Source organism: Melospiza melodia, chromosome 3 (genome assembly GCF_035770615.1).
Source record: "Melospiza melodia melodia isolate bMelMel2 chromosome 3, bMelMel2.pri, whole genome shotgun sequence".
Classification (NCBI taxonomy): Eukaryota; Metazoa; Chordata; class Aves; order Passeriformes; family Passerellidae; genus Melospiza; species Melospiza melodia.
In genome coordinates this window covers 128,835,000-128,842,887 of record NC_086196.1, presented here as the reverse complement: position 1 = coordinate 128,842,887, position 7,888 = coordinate 128,835,000, and the positions used below count along the sequence as shown (strand labels likewise).

Genomic DNA, 7,888 nt, shown 5'->3' with positions numbered 1-7,888 from the left:
TCCTCTCCGCCCCGCTCCGCTGCGCTCCGACGGCAGCGCGGGGACGAGCTGCGGGCCAGCAGCTCCCGCGCCCCAGAGCCGCCGTCCCGGCTGTGCCGCTCCGGTGCCTGAGCAGGAGGAGCTTCCCCGCCCCGCCCAGTGCGCAGCGGCGGCCCGGGAGGGCCGCACCTGCCGGAGGAGGCAGAGGCAGAGGCAGAGGCGGTGTGTCGGGCGGTGTGTCGGGCGGTGTGTCGGGCGCTCCCGGGGCCGGGCAGGGCCGCTAGCGCAGCCCGCCGTGCCCCCGTGAGGCGAGGGCCCGCGCGGTTCTCAGCCGCCGGGGCCACGGCCCTGCCGGAGCGCTGGAGGGCAAAAGGCCTGGTTGAGTGAGCCCTTTAAGTAGCGCTGAGTTTGTAGGAAGAACACCTGCGAGGCGGGATGACGACGGGTCAGGAGGGCTGTCAGAGGGCCATTTGGGAAAAAGGATTTTAGAACAAGAGATACGGCTGGGAAGGATGAGGTCTCTGCAGGGTCACGATCAGAGCACTGCATCCTAGGATAATAAGGCATCACTGCTTTATCATGCTGTTATGGAGTTTAATGTGAATTTTAAAAAATCTTAAGTACGAAAGTGATGAGGAACATCTGTCTGAGATACAAGTGCTTGCGCCACTGTGTATTTTTTCAAATGCCATCTTTGCAGGGACACAGGACCCAGCTTACAGTGAGGCTCAGTAAAAATGCTGTTCTTTCAGCCTCGCCTCATGAAACTGACAGGTGGTGAGAACTTTTCTTCCCGCACTCTCTAACTGATTCCATGGTTATGATGAACATTCAGGAAAATTAAAAAATAAATATGATGATTAGTGATCCACTCATAATGAGCAAAACTGGAACGTGCTTTAATATATAGGAGAAAATACAATTTTGAGAATTGCACAGAGCACCTCTACTTTTGAGCAGTTTTCATCTTGCTACTGGATTTTCTTAGGAGTTTAATTTCTATTTTCTGGTGTGTGAAGTTAATACAAAACCAGTAGATCCCAAAAATCTCTGCCTCCCATCTCCAACATAACTCCATATTATATTTTACATACATGTCACATCAGAGGAGTTCTAGTTTTTTTCAGATGACAATTCCTTAAGACACTTTTACAGCATGTGGGCTGTCAGTTAAGCCTACTGAGAGAAGAGTTGTTCCGTTGTAAGGTGTTTGTGAAAGGTATCTAGAAATGCCCCGATTCCTCATCTGCAGAGCAGACAGTAACATCTGGAAAGTTAGTTCACCAGTTGCAGTCTATGGAGTATTTTGGGTAGTTATGCAAAACTTCCCCAAGTCAAGGGTCAAGCAGCTTGATCCTTTGCAGTGCAATACCAGGCAAAGTTACAGAACAGAGGCATAATGGCAAGGCCAGTGCTTCAGAACCAGTTAATTCATGTGCAATAAAAAGCTGTTATGGCTACAGTACCTTTCTTTGATTGCATCCAAGTGAGTTTCCAATGCCTCCAGAGAGGGACACTGCTTTTCCTCCCTAGGTAGACTCCTACAGGGCTCTGCCACTTTCACTGTAAAGTTCTTCCTCTTGTTGAGGTGGAACATCTTGTGTTTTGGTTTATGGTCACTGCTCCTTGTTCTGTTGCTGGACACCACTGAAAGGAGTCCGGCAATACAACATATTAAGTATTAGAAAAAGTCACAGAGATTGACAATGATTTTTATTCTTTTTTTCTCCTTTTTTTTTTTTTTTTTTTTTTTTTTTTTTGTAAAATTCTCTATTCTGGAAATATATAATGAAGAGCTTTTTTATCTTACTCCTGTTCTCAGCTCTAGAGAAACAGACTGGAGATGTTCGATGATCCCATATACAAAACACGTGTAAATGTGAAAGGCTCCAAAGAAATACCTGACCACAACAAAAATGAAGCCTACCAGATCCTGGAAAAAGGTGCAGCAAAAAAATCTATTGCAGCCACTTACATGAATGCATATTCCAGTTGATCCTGTTTTTCCTCTACCATTTGTGTGAAAGTAACTCAAGCAGATGAACAAGAGCTTGTTGGAACTGGGAATATAGACTTGCATGAGGTAAAAACACTTCAGTTGATAAAAGAGTTTATGAAGCTGGAAATACCAAGTGATCTATCCTGATCCATGAAAGAGTTATTGCTGCTCTTGTGGAAGAAGACACAGAAGACATCCTAAGAGGATCCTTCAAGACTCTAAGAGAACAAAAAGGACTTCAGTAATCGCCGAGTTTGTCCCACATCTATGAATCCCAAGGGAAAACAGAGTACAGTGGAGTATGCTCACAGAGCAAAGAACGTGATGAAACCTTCAGTTAACCAGCAGCTGCCAAAAGGAGCTGCTATTGAGGAAGATACTGAGGAGATTAAGCACCTGAAAGGAGACCTCTGCTGCACGAGAGTAAAATGGAATCTGTATTTTCATTCATGTAGCCCTTAAAAGGAAAGCTGAAAGTTTGGGAAGAACAAGTTATAGAGGATATTGAGATAATGAGCACCATGGAAAAAGTAGTAAAAACAATCACTAAACCATTCTCAATTAATAAAAGCAATGAAACAATGAAAACAGATCTGCAACTCAAGGAGAAATAACTGAAATTAAGCACAGACAGATCTGCAAGATAGCAAGATTCCCCTAGCTCAGAAAGAATATATGGTTTCAGTTCTGAATACAAAAAAACTTTACGGCACAGTGAGCCATTTGGTCAGTACTGTTAAGATAAATCATATTTTGCTTACAAAACTGTATCATAAGAGAGCTGTTGATAGCAGTGCTATCATCCAAATGGATTTGCAGGAGAAATTAATGTTCTGGTCAATAAAGTACAACACTCAGTGAGAACTATCTGAAGCAACAACAGATGTTGACATCTTACACATAATTTATAGGTGTCCTCCTATCTGTCAGTTGTTCAGCAGATAATGTATTTGCACTAGTTGTATCAGGGTCTTTTATCTCTGTTAAAAATTGCTGACCACTGAACTTTCTCAAGTGTCTGAAAATGTGTAACAAAATAGGACTGTGCTATTTGCTAGTAAAGCTGAGCCATTCAGTCAAGTTGACTGAGAAGCAAATATCTGGATCAGCAGGAGCATTAAATATCATGACATCAATGGTAGAAATTGTCCTGGAACTAAACTGTTTGTTTCAGAATAACATAAGGAAATTTTCTGGTTGATGAGATCGAGGACCATAAAAACAATATCTTCTTAGGAGATCTTTGTTTCACTCTGAAAAATTACAGAAACAGCCTGTGGTTTGTTGTTTTTTTTTTTTTTTTTTTCTCAGATGCAAAGTACTATGGGAATTTAGGAGTCGTGAAAATGGAAAAGTGTGTATATACAAAGAATGCAAATGAATTAGTGTTCTCACTTCAAAGCCAGCTCAACCTGTTGGCACAGGAGATGCAGAACTCTAGCTTGTATACTGCCAAAAAATGCAAGTTTGATGACTGCCATCACTGTTGGGCAAGAAAATGTTTATCTGCAAACTACTGACCTAGCCAATAGTAAAACTTCTGCTTCAAAACAAATTTATTGCATCTCTGGATAATTTCTTTCAAAAGCTCAAGGACTTAAATGGTAGTTTATGGCCATATGTTTCATGGACATGAAAGAAGATGCTGGTAGAATCCATAGTCTGTTCTCAGCAACTTCTTAGCAATCTAAAAAATGCATTTCAGGATACTGGTAAATGGAGGGAATTTAAAACTGCTCAGAGAGTCAGCTTTATGGATCAGTAACAGTCCTTCTTCAGCAACAAGAAACAGCAGCTTCACTGTTTGCAGTAGAGAACAGAAGGTTTATGATTGAGATCCATAGTTTTTATCTGATATTTTGTTCTGCATTAAGATTTCAGTAGATGCAGTTTGGAACTACTGCACTGTGAGAATATATCCTACAATACATTTTATTATATGCATATCAAGAATACAAATAGTTGTGTTCAAAGATCCTTGACATACTTCTGGAACTAAAACAAACTAATTGCCAATTTTAAAAGCATTGGAATTCACCCATGAGAGCTACAAACCAATGGCCTATACTGACCTTAAAAAAGGAGAGAGTATGTCATGGTGCTCCCAGCTAGGTCCAGGGTCCACATCCCTGCTCTCCTTTAGAGGCCTGCCTGAATAACTCTTAAAAAAAGGTCTTCTTATCAATTTCCAGTTTGTGCTCACTAAAAGCCAGTCAGTAAGTAAGAACTTATTCAATGACTGGAATTGCCCTATGGCAATTGAAAGCTGGGAGCTAGACAGAAGCAATGCTGTGTAACGGGGAGATGCAATGGATTTATTTATTATATACAACTTCTCTCAAGAACAAGAGTGAGTTATGATTTGCAGCATTTACTGTTAAAGAGACAGAAAAATTATCATTAAATAAAGGCTTATAAAGCTCTTTTACTCTCTCTCTCTAAAAGCTTATATTGCCACAAATATGCTCTCTTATATATTTTTTAGAAGACTGACTTCAGAGATTGGCATCAGTGTAATTTTTTTATCACTGCAACATATGGCAGTCTTCCCTGCTGCTAAAACATGGCCATGTTTCAGCCTCAGGGTACAGCTGGCTTGAACTTAAAGCTGAGACTGCTTTCAAACATAAATACAGAATTTTGTGTTACCCCTTCGTACACTATGAAGAAAAGTAAATATAAAATTTCTGTTGCTGGAACATCTATGAACACTGCAGTGCCTTGGGATTCCAGCCACCCTAGGAAGTATTTTTTCCTCCAGTTTTTGGATGACATCTAAAATGATTAACAGTCACTGTGTCACCATCATGTATCACTCATCTATCTGTACTGAAAACTTCTGCAGCTCAGATTCCAGTATGGGTTCACAAGATTCTCATCTTATGGTGATTTATGATGAGTTCCTCACATAGCCACAAGTTATAGCAATCTCTGATCACGTGCAATCAATGTTTGTGTAAACCTTCTCTTCAGAGGTTTTTTACAACTCATCTGTACTTAACCCATTTCCTCTTACAGTGCTCTTCCTGAGTTGCAAAGCTGAATGGAAACCTGCAGTATAGGTGGTGCATGTTATCTCAACGTTCTGAAAATTAGCCAGATAAACACAGGCATTTCATGGTTACATCTGAACATATACCCAGCACCACTATTTTGATTAAAAACAGAAAAACACCAAACACTACATTATGTTCTGTGCAGTTCTCTCAGCTAAGTATTTTCTAGGTTACATGTCAGTACCACAAACATTAAATGTCAGTGTCACAAATAAATGTTTCTAAAAAAAACAAACAGAATAAAAATCCAACATTAAAAAAAGAAGGAAACAGAGTATCTGCAATCCCACCCTCAATCCTCATTGCAACTGGAGCTAGAAGAAAACCCCTAAGTGCCTTGGGTTTTCTGCTTATTGGTGGAGCTGACAACATAAACTACATGAGAGCATCTGCATGAAAGAAGTCTCGTAAAAGAAAATTAAAAACAGGTAAGGGCAAAAGAAAATTAAAAGAGGTAAGGCAGTAACTATTCCCCTATGAGTAGAAGCTATATAAATAGTAGTGTTAGCTGTAACATTGAAGTTGTCTAGGTTACTGCTTTGACCTGGTTCTTTCATTTGAAACAGATTTAGTCACATGAGGTGACATCCCCTACAGGAGGAAAGAAACTTCCTGACAGGTAGCAGGGTGTGTAAGGTCCTGCTTGAACCTTGCAATGCTTCTTCTGCTACATATGTTTTTCTGAATACAGCCTTGGATGCAGCCCTTAATATTTACAGAAAGGGAAAAAGGAATTGGAGGTTAGACAAGAAACTAAAACAACAGTTCTCTAAGCAACTTGTGTGATACTTTTGGTAGGTAAATTGCTGGCCACTGAATGTTAATAATTTTCTTATTCCTCCATCTTCCTTTCCCACATCCACCTACTCCCAAAGAACAGTTGAACATGGCTCAGCCTGAGGCTGCTTTAAACAAAATCATTCTCAACTTCTAAACTGTTGAAATCAAAATAGTCTGGCACATTGGATGTGATACTCCACAGATTTTATTTCTGTGAAGTAGGAGGTGTGTTTCTAACATCAAGGAAACATTTTTACTGCCAGTACTCTGAAAATGTAGCTGCTCCATTCAGCATTTGGCTGCTGCAAGAACATCAGGCTGGAGGCTCTGATGTGTGAAAACCTCTATGATCAGATGAAAGGGATCATGACATGGCTGCAAAGGAAGAGTATGGATAGAACCTGGGGTCAGGAAGAGGGAGAAAGACCGTGCACTCCTGCAGTGCTTTTTACACTGTGATGAGTTTGTGTGTGTAGCACTTTATGGAGCCTGTTGCAAGCCTTGGCACTGCCACTCTGCTAACAAAAGCGCAGGCGTTTGTCTAGAGCACTCTGCATGTCTTTCTTTTCAAAACCAGTGAGTTTTTCTTTTCCTTTTTTAATGTTGGACTTCTGCTTGTATAACAGTGCCTTTAGATTACTCTTCCTTCAGCCTTTTCTTACATTCAGGTCCTTTCTGCAACGGAAAGTAGCATGGGGATACCGAAGATCTAAAAGAATGACTGAATGTTTGCTTCACTTTTAATTCTAGGACAATTAGACAACCAGGCCTCCTCCTCATAAGAGGGAGGATGCAGGTGTTAGAAATCTGCAGGGAGAGGGAGAGCTCATAAAAGTAATTTATTGAGCTTAGTCTGTCTGCAGAACAAAAGGATTTTCTATCATCCCTTCCACAACTACAGCTGTCAAAGCTGACCTCGCTATGCTAACTATGCACAGCAGCAACTCCTTCCTCATGCAATTAAAAAAACTAACTGTTTAATCATAAAACTCTCCCAGTTTCTGACTTCTGAAGATGAAAAGAATAAGAAGAGCCAGTAGGTACACATTAGAAACACAGTGAGCATGTGTAATCTTCCTCTGCCTGGGACTATTCACTTTCCAGGCACCATCCTGAGAATAGTTGAGTCCATATCTGATCAAGGACCTCCAGTATTTGCCCACGCAAAAGCACCTGCAGAAATCAGTTATCTTAGGCTGTTACTCACAGCTCTTACAGTTTGAAGTTTATTACCTTCTAGGTTGTTTCAGCAAATGTTACCAGCCTTTTATCCTTCTCAGTATGTATTCTAACAGTTTTCTGTGGTTTTTAGGGCATTATTGAAGATTCTGTACGGCTTTGTGTTGTCAGAGCATGAATTCATAGACAGTGGCAGGAAGGGCTAGGTTGATATCCAAAACAATGATATTCTGTAGATACCAGCAATACAAGGTCACAGCTTACTGAGCTCCTCAGTGTCTGAACAAAGACCCCTGCACCTCTGTCAGGATTTGTGCACTAGAAACAGAAGATATTCTAGTGAACACATTCACAGAATAGATGAGTCCATTCACAGTGGTACTTGGGTAATATGAACACCTTAGTTCTGAAAGCCTGTTATTTTCATGTGTATGACTGGTGCTGTTAAATCAGTGGAGGAAGAACCTTCTTAGTCATACTGGTGGCAGAATAGTGACTATACATATTCAAACCAAAGATTCACCTAACACAGTGTAACTGAACCCTCAAAGACTGACATTCCAATCCTTAACTCCTTAGTTAAGGAACAGGAGAAATCTGGAATACTTTCCTGAAAGAAATCTTGAGGAAGACATATGTGCTATGCTTCTTACTCACCTTCTTAAACAAGAGGTATCTGAAAAAAATAATGGAATGAAAGAAAGTAGAGGTTTTCTGCACAGTCAGTAGGTTGAGCTCGCTTACCATGCAGGCAGAGGAGCCCTTCTTACCAAGGGGGCTGAGGGGCGAAGATTCTCCTTTAGAGACAAGGCACTGTTAGACTGCAGACTTAAATTGCTTCTGGTAAACACACAAAAAGGATGCTTGAAAGTAATTTCAGGATGATGGATTCCAC

General features: G+C 40.8%; 1 pseudogene; it reads left to right on the top strand.

Moving 5' to 3' along the window:
- The first annotated feature begins 1,736 nt into the window (after positions 1-1,736).
- Positions 1,737-3,614, top strand: LOC134416626 (kinesin-like protein KIF11-A; annotated as a pseudogene).
- The last annotated feature ends 4,274 nt before the right edge of the window (positions 3,615-7,888 follow it).